This window comes from Colobus angolensis, unplaced genomic scaffold, assembly GCF_000951035.1.
Source record: "Colobus angolensis palliatus isolate OR3802 unplaced genomic scaffold, Cang.pa_1.0 Scaffold3, whole genome shotgun sequence".
Classification (NCBI taxonomy): Eukaryota; Metazoa; Chordata; class Mammalia; order Primates; family Cercopithecidae; genus Colobus; species Colobus angolensis.
The window spans coordinates 20,283,500-20,297,939 of record NW_012116265.1 but is presented as its reverse complement, the minus strand read 5'-3'; the positions used below and the strand labels follow the sequence as shown (position 1 = coordinate 20,297,939).

General features: G+C 50.2%; 1 protein-coding gene across 1 annotated transcript in view; it reads right to left on the bottom strand.

The window, feature by feature from the left end:
* Positions 1-12,218, bottom strand: part of ELMSAN1 (ELM2 and Myb/SANT-like domain containing 1) — a 68,367-nt gene extending 56,149 nt beyond the window's left edge. The window contains exon 1 of the mRNA XM_011949597.1: positions 12,079-12,218. The gene's annotated coding sequence lies outside the window, so the exon portion shown is untranslated. The remainder of the gene's footprint in view (positions 1-12,078) is intronic.
* Between the last annotated feature and the right edge of the window lie 2,222 nt (positions 12,219-14,440).

Genomic DNA, 14,440 nt, shown 5'->3' with positions numbered 1-14,440 from the left:
CCAGGATGGTCTCGATCTCCTGACCTTGTGATCCGCCCGTCTCGGCCTCCCAAAGTGCTGGGATTACAGGCTTGAGCCACCGCGCCTGGCCCATTCACAGGAATTTTTGAACAGGAAAAGTCCCCCTGTAGTCTAATCCCCTCATTTCATAGACAAATGGAGACTGCAATCCCTGCTTTGGGGCTCCCACTGCACCCTGCAATCACTGTCAGGAGGATGTGTTCCTCCTCGCAGGAACAGGAAGAGCCACAGCCTGTCCTGACTGCCTCATGACCAGGTGGGACAGGACTTTCATTTTAAAGAGCCCCAGTCTCTGCTACCATGGTCTGCAGACTTGCTTTCCCCAGCTCTGTCTCTGTGCGAAGCCAACAGACAATGCTGAGCATGAGAAACGAAAGAGTCCTCTAAGGGCAGCTAGCATTAATATTTATCCTTCTTCAAGGAGGGCCAGTAGGAAGAGATGCCTCTGCCACCTCTAAACCAGCTCCTCACCACAGACGTCTCCTCAGAGTGTCCCCTCAAACGCTTCAGGGTGAGTGGGGCCCTGGTACAGGTTTTATACCCTCAAATCCCCTTCTTACTCTCACCAGGGTCTTGCTGACAGGCCCAAGCAAACAGCAGAGCCACCAAGGTGGCAGCCCCACCAGCAGGCGCTAAGGGAGCCTGGGGATGTCATGCAGACAGCCAGGTCACCGAGCACACAATCCACCAGACACAGGCCACGTCTTGGGCCTGCCCGATGCTCCCTCACAGCCCCTCAGGCGGCCCTCCTCGTCCCTGTCACAGGGCACCTACTGTGTGCCAGCCACAGATCCAAAGTGGTGGGGAGCCAGGCACTCCTACAACTGACCCCAGCATCCTGCAGGATGGAAGTTCAATTGCAGAAATGCCACAGTGGCAACTCAGGAAGGCAGCATGGAGCAGGTGACTCCTGGCTGGCCCTGTGGGCATCTGCCAAGAGGAAAAGGCCAGAGGGGGTATTTCAGGTGGAAGAGACAACAATAAGCAAAGGCCAAGAGCATATAACAAGGGGAGAGAAGTGCATCCAGGAGCAGCAAGAGGCCGGCTGGAACAAAAAGGGCCATGCTAGGGAAGGGGTAGTGGTAAGAAAAATGCCAGAGAGGTGGGCCAGGGCTCAAACAAGGCTACATGTGCCATTCTGAGGAGTGTGGGGCTCCTTCTGCAGAACTTGGGCAGTTCTCAAAGATTAAGAGGGGGTGACATGACCAAAGCTGTGTTTTAGTAAAATAATTCAGGTTCTGTAAGACTTCTTTTCTACTTTAATGCTGCTTTTAGCACAATTTCATTTCATCTGGACAAAAATGGGCAAGTTCAGTGTAAACTAGGCCAGAACCAACACTGGCCAGGAACTAACTAGGAAGGCCCCTGCTCCCTCCCTCAGGGAGCCAACCTGGCCATGCATTGCTTACCCAGCCTCAGGATCAAGAATCACTTCCAGTCCAGAGCCCAGCTCATGACACTCGCTGCTTCCTGGGGGTGGCAGCTTCCCGCTTTCCCAGGGAAGTCCTGGAACACTGGCATCAAAGAGCCAGTAAGTTCAAAACTGCATTTTTCTTTTTAAAGAAAATTAATTTCTTTGTCTAAGATTAATGGAACTGAGTGACCAAGATTCCAGTCAAGGCACCCTTGCTTCAAAGAGTTATACCCAGAAGATCTGAGAGCAAGACGGGAGCTGGAGCGCACCTTATCTGACACCTCTTGTTTTTTCTGGATGAGGAAACTGGGCTGGATGTGACAGGTGATGCTGGCAGCCCCAGGCAAACAAAGCTCTAGCTCCTTTAGCGCTCTCAGAAAGGAGATAGGGTAGAACATCTCAACCAGGTGACATCTTCAGAACTGGAGAGATCACCTGGGCGGCTTAGATACCAGGGGCCTCAACTGTTCCACAAACCAAGCCTGAAACCAGAACTCCAACTTCTAGTCTGAAAAGCAAAGTGACACCTCGCAAACACCCTGTGGCCCCGAGAGTCTCATCCAACCTTGGGGAAGAAGCAGAATTCACGCTGTAACTGCCTGTTAGAGAGTGCCAAGCCTCTGCCTCTGTCCTCGAAAGGCAGCACCGAAGTTTTCCAAGTGGAATCAAATGTGCAGGGAGGATCCAGATGCTGCAATGATCTCCCTTTTCCACCGGAATAGTTCAGATTCCAGAGGAGAATTCCAATTACTAATGAAACACTCAGATCTTCTGGGCATATAACATTCCTAAAGCTCAGCAGGAGGCTAAGGATTCAGAAAGATGTCCAAACAGATTAAGCTCAAGATGTGGATGTTGGTCAGGTATGGTGACTCACGCCTGTCATCCCAACATTTTGGGAGGCCAAGGTGGGAAGCTGGCTTGAGCCCGGGAGTTCAAGACCATCTCGGGCAACACGGCAAAACCCCATCTCTATTTAAATTTTAAAAAAAAGAGAAAGAAAGAAAGATGTGGATGTTTTCGGTGGCTCAAGGCGGATGCCCTGTCTCCTGTTCCCACATCCAGAACGGCACCATCATCCCCGTTTGAAGGCTAGAATGGGCTCCAGGCTCTATGGGAGGCACCTATCCACCGGGCATATGTACCCCTCCCCTGGTTTCAGGCACCTGTGGTTGTGAGTCCTGAGAGGAGGCAGAGTTCCACTCTCTGCTGGGGAGGCTGCAGCCTCCAGAGCCTTGCTCTTCAGAACCATAACAGCAAGAACATGACCTAAGTAGGGCCAACCACACGCTCAGCCTAGGCTTCGTGTCTGGAGTGAGTGGCACAAAAAAGTGGGGAGAGTTCAGTACTCATTCTGGAGGGGGTGGTAGCATCTAGGTCCACTGGTAGCAGTGATGCCAGGTGAGCAGCATCGTCACCGTGGCTTTGGTTCCAGCCACCCAACTTCCCACGAGTCCTGATCAATTTCTGAGCTTCGTTCTCCAGCCTTCTCGGACATTCAGTGAGCTACCAGATAGCCTTCCAATACATTTCTTTTCTCCTCAATTTAGCTACAGTCAGCTTCTGCTGTGGGCAGACCTAAGACTTGAGCTATACCAGCATCTCCTTCTACCTGCACACAGGCTCCTCTGGCCCATGACCCGGCCCTGCTTGCCCCTTTCTGCACCCCTATCAGCCATGCTCCACGGCCCTACCACTTTCAGTCCTTAGAGCAAATGGTGTCGTGTTGTGCCTCCAGGCCTCGTCTGAGCTGCTCCCTGTACCTAGAATGCCCTGACTCCCTTTGCCACCTGGTGGATGCCTACTTGCTTCTCAGCACTCAGCTCAAACAGCTTCTCCAGGACGCCCCTCATTCATTAATTCCATAGCATTCACCAGGCACAAGTGCCATGCAAGGCACTGGGGTTGTCCTACACCTTTCCTGACATGCCTGTCTCCCATGGCCATGGTAGAAGTGGCCAGTCCTCTCCTCTGAGCACAGGAGCCCCCTGAACACCTTGATATTGACACCTGCAGTACTTAACTGCTCTTGGCTTTTGTAGATGTTTGTCTCCCTCACAGACCATGAGCACCTTAAAGTGGGAGCCTGAAGCTTCTTTATCTTTGTATCCCCAGTACCAAGCACAGAGCCAAGTACACAGTAAGGGCTCAATAAACGCGTGAGTGAGTGAAAGAATGAAGAACCTGATAGAACGCAACTTATAAACCATGATAGGGGCCAGGCGTGGTGGCTCATGCCTGTAATCCCAGCACTTTGGGAGCCCGAGGCAGGTGGATCACCTGAGGTCAGGAGTTCAAGAGTGGCCTGGCCAACATAGTGAAATCCCGTTTCTACTAAAAATACAAAAATTAGCTGAACACGGCAGCACACGCCTGTAATCTCAGCTACTCTGGAGGCTGAGGCAGGAGAATCGCTTGAACCTGGGAGGTGGAGGTTGCAGTGAGCTGAGATTGCGCCACTGCACTCCAGCCTGGGCAACAAAGTGAGACTCTGTCTCGGGAAAAAAAAAAAAAACGTGATGGGGAAGGTCACCACTGTTGTGGTTACAGCTATTTCTTTTCCTCCATAACTGGAGAAGTCAGATCCTAAATGCCATGTGGTCAGCACAGCCTCCTTAGAGAGATGGTGGAAGAAATCTTGAACCTTTCCACCACCTCTAGTGCACATGGAAGAGGGGGTCAGGGAGTGGCTATAGGCTTCTAAGTTGTTACAGAGCATGTGCTATGGGGAGGCCACAGAGGAAGCAGACACATCTTGCTGGTCGATTCCTTGCAAGCATCTTGCAGTGGCCTGTAGTGGGGAGGCTGGGGAGTGGACATGGAGGGCTAGGCCCCTAGTGTAAAGTGTCTGCTGAACATGGGCACTGCCCTCTCCCAGCCCCACACCAGGGCTGGGTCAACCCAAGCACAAGTTTTTCATCGGCAATCCTGGATGATATAACCGCAGTTTAAAACCTACTCCCTGGATCTCCTCTCCATTGCACCCTGCCCACTTAGTCTAAGAGCCTTTCATGCTTAATCTCATATGATGATTTCCTAACTTACCGCCCCCATGACCTTCTCATGAGACATAGGACAAGGGAATCTCTTCACCTGTTCATTTAACTTATGCAAATTCAAATGGTCAAGCTTAGCAGAAGACAGAAGACAAAGGAAGACAGGAGGAAGGAGGAAGTTAGGGAGGTAGGAGGAAAAGGAAAAAAAACAAAACCAAAAATGAAAAAAACAGAATAGAACAAGAAGAAATAGCTGGGCATGGTTGGCGCACACCTGTAATCCCAGCACTTTGGGAGGCTGAGGCAGGTGGAGTACTTGAGGTTAGGAGTTCGAGACCAGCCTGGCCAACATGGTGAAACCCTGTGTCTACTATAAATAAAAAAATTTAAAAATGAGCCGGGCGTGGTGGTGGGCGCCTGTAGTCCCAGCTACTGGGGAGGCTGAGGTTCAAGAATCGCTTGAACCCAGGAGGCGGAGGTTGCAGTGAGCCGAGATTGCACCACTGCACTCCAGCCTGGGCTACAGAGCGAGATTTCATCTCAGAAAAAAAAAAAGTGCAACTTCTTCCAGAACTAGAGGAGCAGGCTAAGGTGAATTTACACATCAAGAGCCAGTGTGTCTGTTGCCTACCTGGTGCCCTCCTAAAGGACTTTCAAGGTTAATCTTGATTATATTCTTTTATTTCTTCATTTATTTATTTTTTGAGATGGAGTCTCGCTCTGTCTCCCAGGCTGGAGTGCAGTGGCGCCATCTCTGCTCACTGTAAGCTCTGCCTCCCGGGTTCACATCATTCTCCTGCCTCAGCCTCCTGAGTAGCTGGGACTACAGGTGCCCGCCACCGCACCCAGCTAATTTTTTATATTTTCTAGTAGAGATGGGGTTTCACCGTGTTAGCCAGGATGGTCTCGATCTCCTGACCTCGTGATCCGCCCGTCTCGGCCTCCCAAAGTGCTAGGATTACACGCTTGAGCCACCATGCCCGGCTATATTCTTATATTTCATATTACACACTGACTTTAGAATCTGACCCCCAAAAAACGCCACTCCATCAAATTATATTCTCCCAGTGACAGATTCACTCTCGGTTCTTCCCCCATCCCACCCTCTTCCACTTGCTCTAGAGGTGGTGGAAAGGCTCAGGATTTCTTCCACCCTCTCTCCAAGGAAGCTGTGCTGACCATATGCATTTAGGATCTGACTTCCCCAGCTACGGAGAAAAAGAAAAGTGGTCATAGCCGTAACAGTAGTGACCTTCCCTATCATCGTTTATAAGGGACTTTCCCTCGGGTTCTTCATTCTTTCACTCACTCATGCATGGGTGTGATCTATCTCAGGAGCTAGGCTTGAAGCCTTCTGGGGGTAAGGAGCACATGGCACTCTGTTTTGCACACTCATTGTGCCACACACATGGTTGAGAGCACTGCAGCTGTTCCACAAATGCCCGGTGAGGACAGTTAGCCCTGCAGTAACTGGCTGTTCAAGCAGTGCCATGTCTGTGTTCCTGGGCCTTCTCTTGCCTGTCTCTTGGGAACTGGGAGCATTCCTCTGTCTTCTTGGTGTTGTTCAACCCATGTTCTGTACTTAGAAAACAATAAGTAATCTTGTTGGCCAGCTGAGCCTGGGTAGGAAACTTTGGGGGCTTTGATAGCAACTAAGATCCACTAAAACTACAACGAGATAATATAATGGCAAAAGCTATTAAATACACATCCCACTCTCTTAAAAACCTCTTCTTCACCCCCAGGTTTTGTTTGTTTGTTTGTTTTGTTTTGTTGTTGTTGTTTTTTAAGTTTCATCTTTTTAAATCTTTGAGTACTGCCTCAGGGAAACTGAGGAGACTGAGTCCTTCGTTTACAAACAGACCTGCTGAAACTGATGATTATGATGACTAATGATCAATGCAGGATGGCCAGTGGAAGTGGAGAATGGGGTTTGTGCCTGACTCTTCCGTTCAACAGCTGTGTGAACTTGGAGAAGGAACTTATCCTCTCTAAGCCTCAGTTAAAATGAGAGTTAGCACAGGTTTCCTTCTGAGCTTTAAATCCTTAACCACAGGATTATCAGAGATGCTGTTACTACAGTTACTATAAAACTGGGGCTGGATGATAATAGTCCATAAGATCCTATCCAGTTCTAAAAGTTGATTATTTTGTAAAATAGCAGATTTGAAAAAATGTTGATTTATTAAATTCAGTTTATACATAACTTATCAGAAATATGTAAATCACAGTTTCACCCTTTTATGTTTATTAACTTTCAATTAAAACTGACTTCAGGCCGGCAGCGGTGGCTAATGCCTGTAATCTCAACACTTTTTGAGGTTAAGGAGGCCAAGGCGGGTGGATCACCTGAGGTCAAGAGTTCGAGACCAGCCTGGCCAACATGGGGAAACCCTGTCTCTACTGAAAACACAAAAATTAGTCGGGCGTGGTGGTAGGCGCCCATAATCCCAGCTACTCAGGAAGCTGAGGAGCGAGAATCGCTTGAACCTGGGGTGCAGAGGTTGCAGTGAGCCAAGACCACACCACTTCACTCCAGCCTGGGTGGAGTAAAAAAAAGGAATCTACCAGATTCTATTTTTAAATAAAACCAAACTTTAAAAGAATCTAGCTTATATGTGCATTTTATGGTACGCAAATTATTTTTCAAAAAAGAAAGAATCTGGCTTATGAGGCAAGGTTGTGATTAACAGCATGAAGACTGGCTGAAGGCAACACAGTCCTCCTAGCCAAGTCCAATGCTAGGGTTCAGCCAGGATCTCCCCAAAACTCAGTTTTATAGTTTAGCCTGGTTTTTGTATGTTCAACACCTGTTTGGGCAAAACACGCATCTGGCCAACCAGGACGCCTCTCTTTGCCCTCCTCACAATCTTTATATATATATAATTAGGCATGGTGGTGCATGCCACCATTCTCAGAGATTCTCTGAGAGAGAATCTCTGTCACCCAAGCTGGAGGGCAGTGGCATGCAATCCTCGTACCTCAGCCTCCCAAGTAACTGGGACTACAGGCACGTCACCATGCCTGACTAATTTTTTGCATTTTTTGTAGAGAAGGGGTCTTGTCACATTGCCTAGGCTGGTCTTGAACTTCTACACTCAAGTGATCCTTCCACCTCGGCCTCCCAAAGTGCTGGGAGTACTGGTGTGAGCCACCATGCCTGGCTGTCTTCACAAGTCTTGCCTGCAAGCTGGTCCTGCCTCCTTCTATCAGATTGGTTCCTCAGAAAGTCAGGTCAACCCAAGTAACAAACCGTCTCACCTCAGAGCCAGAGCAGAGGCGTAGGGCATCACAGGGCAGGCTGACTGGGACAAAAGGAGCCAGTGCCAAAGCTGGGCAGATACCGACACTCAGGAAAGGGATGCTGGAAATGGAGCAAAAGAATGAGGTGCAAAGCCAGGAGGAGCCTGAGAGCAGCTAACAAGCAGAGGAGGCAGGCTTGGCTTAATGTTCAGAATTGAAACCAGGGACCACGGCCTTTGGAGCTTGACTTGGGTGTCCAAGTGGACAAAATCTGATGGCCACTGCTCTTTGTATCAGCATCATAAAACATTTATTGAGACTTGATATGAGTGGGGCACCAGGCCTGGGGATACAAAGATAAATAAAACAGGGCTTCCAGTTTAGTTGAAGAATTATAATATTTATTCACCCAAAGGCTTGTTTAAGGAGCTGAACAGGGGATACGATTAAAGTCATGGCCCAAAAGAGAAGGTGAAAATCCTCAGACCAGGACTCAAGGTTTTCCTCAGCACAGGGCCCAGGCTGATGTTGCTGGAGTCCCAGGGGGAGGCCCACAGGGTGGGACAGGGAGAAATTCTCAAGGAGGGGGACACGAACAGGACTGTAAGGGGAGCAGGACTGAGCCAAGTGGATGAGAGGAAGGAGGCATTCCAGTCCTCTGAGGAAGCTGGGAGGTAGGAATTCTTGCCACCAGTGGTTCGGACAAACACACAGAGTGGGTCACCGGGTCAGAGCCGAGGGTTAGGATGCGAGAGCTGCAAAGGTCAGATCCCTGTGGAGAAGGGCCCTGACTGCTGGCCTAGAAGTTTGATCCTTACCATGCAGACAGTGGGGAGCCATTGAAGGTTGCTGAGCAGGAAGGTGACCCTTGCAAAGAGGCATTTTAAGTGAGATTACAGAGCAGGCCTTTATCCGAAGCTTATTCAAAGCCCTGTGTGTATTTCAAGTGGCACTTGAGACAGAAAGTCGTAAAGCGTTTGCCCTGTGTCATGCAGACGAGAAAAAAGAAGGTTTAAGGGGCTCACAAAGAGATGCTTCAGTGAGAACAAGAAATGAAGAGGGGCACATTTTAAAGAACGAAACAAATCTGCAGGACAGAACTGCCAGCCGCAGTGTCTGGAAAACTGCAGCACATTCTCACGCGACTGGAATGCCCTCTTTAGCTGGGGGTGTTCGGCCTCCTTTTTTGGGGGTGAGTTGTGATGTCAAAACACTGGGTTGTGGTGTAGGAAGTGGGGTAGCTAGGAAGGGGTAGATGAATGGAAAAAGCAATACCGGGCCTGGGCAGCCTCCCTTTGAAGATCACCCTCTCCAGGGCACTCCTGCATCGGCTTCTCTCAGTGGCACGTTGGGGTTTCTGCCAGGGTTGCTGGGTTCCCTAATTACCTCCAATATTTTTTCCTCTTAGAACAATAAAACTGTTTTTAAAATCTCTTGTCAAGTTTTGAATCAGAGCCTTTTCATTGTTGTTCCTAATTGTGCATGGCGAGGCAGTAGGGAGGGCTGCTCAGGCGCCGTGAACTAGACAACAACTTCAAGTCATAAACCAGCGTTTAGGTAAGGTGAAGGAGGAAGTTAGGGTTATGACTCTGTCTCTGTGTAACAACTTTGGGATAAGCTCCCTGAATGCAGAGGCAAAGCTGAGCAAGCCAGGGAAAGGGCCTGAGTTATGCACAAAAATCAGCCAGAGGGAACTGAAGGTGCGGGGCCTGCGTGTGGCTCCGCAGCTCCCTGGAGCCTGGCTTCCTTCTTTCTCTGGCCTTTGTAAGGCACCCCTCCCCTCCACTCTCCCAGCCACACTCTGGAGGGCTTTGGGCCACTTTTAGTCTCTAAGTTCCACACAAACACAAAGGACGGCAAACTCAAAGCTTTGGGGTCAGAAGGGAAGCTTCCCTCTCCTGCCCCTCAAGACCAGCGCCAGGCACCAGCAGGCCTTCATTACGGCAGTCCTGGTCAGGTGATCCAGCTAACCAGGAGCTTCACAGTCAAGATCAGTAAAAACCAAATGTCTCCAGAACAGAGGGTTGTGCAACCCGTGGTGACTCCTACCATAGTGCTGCTTTTGCTCAAACCTCATTCCCCTGTGGCAACTGTAACCGTACATGCCAGACTTTCCAGAACTGTCCTGATTTTACATGTTTGTCCTCGAGTTTCTGGAAGCACACAGGTACCTGCCAGGGACTGTGCCCTAATCTTTTGGTTTGACAAACGGTCACTGTGCCCGTGACACACACCTGGCACGAGACTGCAAAACAGCATTTTTCCTCCAAGTGAAGCTCAGATACTTGGCTGGAAAGAAGGCCAGGCATGGAGAAACTCCAGTGCACTGGAATCATCAGTACCTGCCACTCTGAGAAAAGAGGCTGCCCATGCCCAGCATAAGGTGGTACCACCTAGCCACACAGCAACCTAGCTGGGCCGAGTGCTCCCCATGAGGGTCTTCTGCCTAGGACCGGGAGTTATCAGGTTGAGCTTTAGAATGTGAAAACAATGGTCCTGCACAAATCCAATACATGCTTTTTTTTTTACTGTGTTTTAAATTTCTCTATACAATTATCCCCCTGTAAGGCCCTCAACAAGAAACTGTTTGCCTTCTTTCCATACTTGCAGGCTTGGCTCCCTTCCTGCAAGGCAGCATGGCAGATGGGAGGATCCCTGCCCTGGTCTGTGCCGCAATCCCTGCTAAGAAAGTGGGCCTAGGGCTCCTCTGAAGAAAATGTGCATGAGTCACTCCTCTGCCCCTCCCAGACCCAGACCACCAGCACAGACAAAAGTGCCAGCACTTGCACGTTTCCTCTTTGCCCAGAGCACAATAAAGGAATTAGGACCCACCACCTACTAAGTTTCTGCAGCTGACACTTCCAGGCTTAAAGTCTAGCACGCCAGCTCAGTCACACATAGTCTGACGAGTCCTCTTTGCAACTCAGCCCCAACCCAGCCACCCGTGCAATTTTGCTAATTCAAACAGCTTTCCCGTTTAGAGAGGTTGATAGCCATCTCCCATCTCCTTTTCCTGCTGACGTCATCCCACATTTTCTCCGGAGACAAATAAGGGTACAGTTCCTGGGATAGTTTTCAGGCTGCCTAAGATAGGAGTGTAGTGGCCTTCCGAGTCCACCCCACATCTCAGGCTTTGAAGAAGTCGTCAAAAGTGAGAGAGAGGTAAAGAAATAAATCACCTAGCTAGGGTTGAAGGGCAAAAAGAATTTGGAGACTGCAGCTCAGACCCAGATCTATCCTGGGCATTTGCAATGCAAAGCTGCGTTTTGTTAGCCACCACCGAGGTCTTGCACAATAGCCTGTGTATAAACATCCACGCCAACAATGCCTGACTGTGCAATCACGCTGTAATTACAGGCCGGCAGGAAGCTGCTGCTAGGAACTGCACCATTCAACCTCCAGGACACCCCATCTCGAGTCTCCACGGCTCGGACGCACTTTCCTGCACACACCAACGTGTCCCCGCCGCCGCCACTACAGTTGCAGTCTCGCCGCTGGCCCGGGCCGCCAGCCCCGAGTTACTCTGTAGGGATGTCCCAAACTTCTTAGCTGTTCTTTAAAAAAAACCCTGCGCCACGAGGCTACCGAGGGCGGCAGGAACCACCATCAAAGTTCCTGCAGCACATTCCTGCAGCTCTTGCAGTTTTAGGAAACAGAAAAGAACGAGATGCCACGGAGTCCGCTGGAAGCGGGTTTCTGAGTTTTATATAGAAAACACTCACATATGTACGTGGGTGTCCTGACAGTTTTTATGGCTAAATTGCAAAGTGTTAGGCCTTAGCGATCACTGTCGGGTTTGGGACGCGGTTGGGGAGGAGGGTAGAGGGGGAGTCAGGAGCGATTCATTTCAAGGGGGCTTGGGGGCAATTCCGGTTTGGTTTTCTGGATATGCGTAGGGTTGTTTTCCCAAACTTCCGAACTGCTCTGCTCTTCGTCCCAGGAAGCAAATAAAAGTCCGGGGAAAGTTCCTTTAACTTCCTTCCTGCGCCCTCGACAAGGGTTTCGAAGAGGAAGAGGTCGTTTCCCAGGGAAGCACCGGGCGGGGGCCGAGAGCTGCGCCCAGCATGCAGGGATGAAGGCGCTGGGCGGAGGGCTGGCTGCAAACGTAGGCCCCGGAAAGCCCCTTCCCCCCCCACCCCTTCCCTGGCCAACGGCGCCTGGAGCTGGTGCCGCTGCAGCCCTTGCTGTTTGAAGTCCCGCGGCAAAGCGGCGACAACACCGGCGCAGCCCGGCGCCCTGACCCCGGCCGCCGAGCTCCCTCCCTGCAGCGCCCCCGTACCCCGGCGCCCGGCCCAACCCGGCCGGCCACATCCTTGCCCGCGCGGCCCAGCCCGAGCCCCGGCACGATTCCGAGCCCCACGCAGGCGCCCGGTGGCGGGAGGGGGCTCCGACCCCGCAGCTCACCTGCGTGCTGGATCCCCGGGCGGCTCGGAGGGGCTGGGGGCGCAGGCGGGCGCGGCCCGCAGACTCAAACTTTGTTGCTCTAGGGAGTGCGCAGTCGTCACTTCCTCGCTGAGCGGGCGGCGCGGTCCGGGCTGTGACCCAGCAGCTCGCGCGGTGGCGCGTCGGGCCCTGCAGCCGCCTGCCCCGCCCGCGCCCCGGCTCCGCGCGCCCCTTGTCCCAAGCGCCGTCTCCCAGCTCTGCGCGCCCTCAGCTGCGGGGGAGTGGGCAGCCCTGCGCGGCCGGCCGCCTAGCCTGCACCCCCCTGGGAGGGAAGGCTCGCTCCAGCCGCGTCGTTTCCGCGCCCAAGTGCGATCCGGGGACCCGCGCTGGAGTCCCCTGCTCTCAGGCTGGTCTGGAAGGTAGTGGTGGGGTTCAAGGTCCCTGTAAAGCTGGGGTTCCAGGAGAAACACCAGTACACAAACAAAGGGGTTGGGGAGGGGAAAGAAAAAGTTTTTCCGTTTGGTGTTGGGGCTAAAAACGTCATGTCAGAAAGCAGTGTGCGCTGTGTTCTTAAATAATGCCTAAAGTGGGCCTTAAAACAAGGGTCCCTGTCCCCACGTTCTCTCTAAAAGTCTGCATGATGTTCCTTGTCATATCTACGGGTTATAAGTGAGCAAGACGTTTACCACATATCACACTTCTGGGGGCTATTTCAGCGCCCAAGCTGAAGCTGGGGCTGCAGAATGGTTTCTGTTCTAATCCTCCCCCGCGATTTTCACCTCTTCCTTTACACTCAACTCACAGAGAATGGAGTCTGATGCATTCTGTTTCATCACCGGTCAAGAGTGACTTAGAGGGTAGGGTGGAGGCATGAGAAGGGCAGCTTCAGGCAATAGTAATCCTGAAATTTATCATTGCTAAAAGTAAATGTGTTCACCTTATTAAAAAGTACAACGGAAAGCCACCTTTAGGGTAAGTAGCAACCAAGTAGTTAAACAGCAGTCTTGAAGGAAGAATTCCTGATCCCATAAGGCTGGAGAAAAAACGGGGTTAGCCTTTGCTGGTGAAAACACAAACAAACAAACAAACGAAAAAAAGACATTCGAAACTGCAGTAAAGGACTTTCATAACAGAAACATTAGCTTCATTGTAGCTTGTTGTGGAAAACAGGAATCTTTTAATAGGTGGTTGAAAAGCATGAGTTAGGGCTCAACAATTTTCTTTTTTTCCCCAAATACTGCTTCTCTTAGCACATTGGCCAGATAAAACCTACCCCTTCCAATGCTTCATCTTTTTATGAAAACACAGGAAACCATAGGCTTGAGTGAAGGCTTTGTTCAGAAAGGTGGATGTAAGACTGGTGGAAAATGACATTTGGGAAATGATCCCCAGGTCTGTGTTAATCCCTCATGGAAAGCCACAGACTCACCCAAAGATAGGAAGTATGAAGATCGAAGCTCTCCTAGCAACATGAAATCCTCCATGTTGCAGCTGCTATGCCCTAGTTCTGATTTTTACTAAGACATTAATGGCACATCATAAATACAAAATGTGCAATGCAAGAAAAATAATACAGCTTTGAGAAATAACTGCATCATTAGACTTAATAATTAAACTTCTCTGAAATTCTTCTTACATCACACTGTTGTGGGAAGATGGTGAAGGGATTGCCCATTTCAATTTTGGAATAAATAGAAGTAATTCTTTAGGGCATTCTGCTTAAGGCAACCAATGAGTAGAGAGAATATGTTATCCAGGCTTCTAAAGGCAATCATGTGATACTCCATATTTGCTAAAACAAGAGTTGAATTTTTTTTGTTCTGTATGTGATTCCAAATTTTCAGTCACAATTTCATGAATATTCAGTATTTCTGCATGCCCAGGAGTAATTAGCAGACAGTGTAAATGTGTGAAGGCCTGACACTTACACATACATTGCTTTTCTCTATATATAGGGTGGCAGTTGCTGGAGTACCAGGGCACCATGTGGAGAATGTGGTAGACAGCCTCTAAGATGCGCCCCCTGCCAATGATCTCTGCCTCCAGGTATTCATACCCTTGTATAATCCTCTCCCCTTAAGTGTAGACTGAATTCATTGACTGAGTTCTGACAAATAGAATATGGCCAGTGATGTGATGTTACTTCTCAGACTAGGTTATAAAAAAAAACTGCAGCTTCCATACTGGGTCCTCTCTATGCCTTTCGCTCTCTCGGAACGCTCACTGTGGGGGAAGCCAACTGCCATGTCCTAAGGCAGCCTGGTAGAAAGGGAGCTAGGCCTGCCAACCACCATTTGAGGGAACCTGGAAAGGGATGCCTCTCCTTTCCCTATATGAATCAAGACTTCAGATAAGACCTTCAACCCCAGCCAATAGCTGAAGG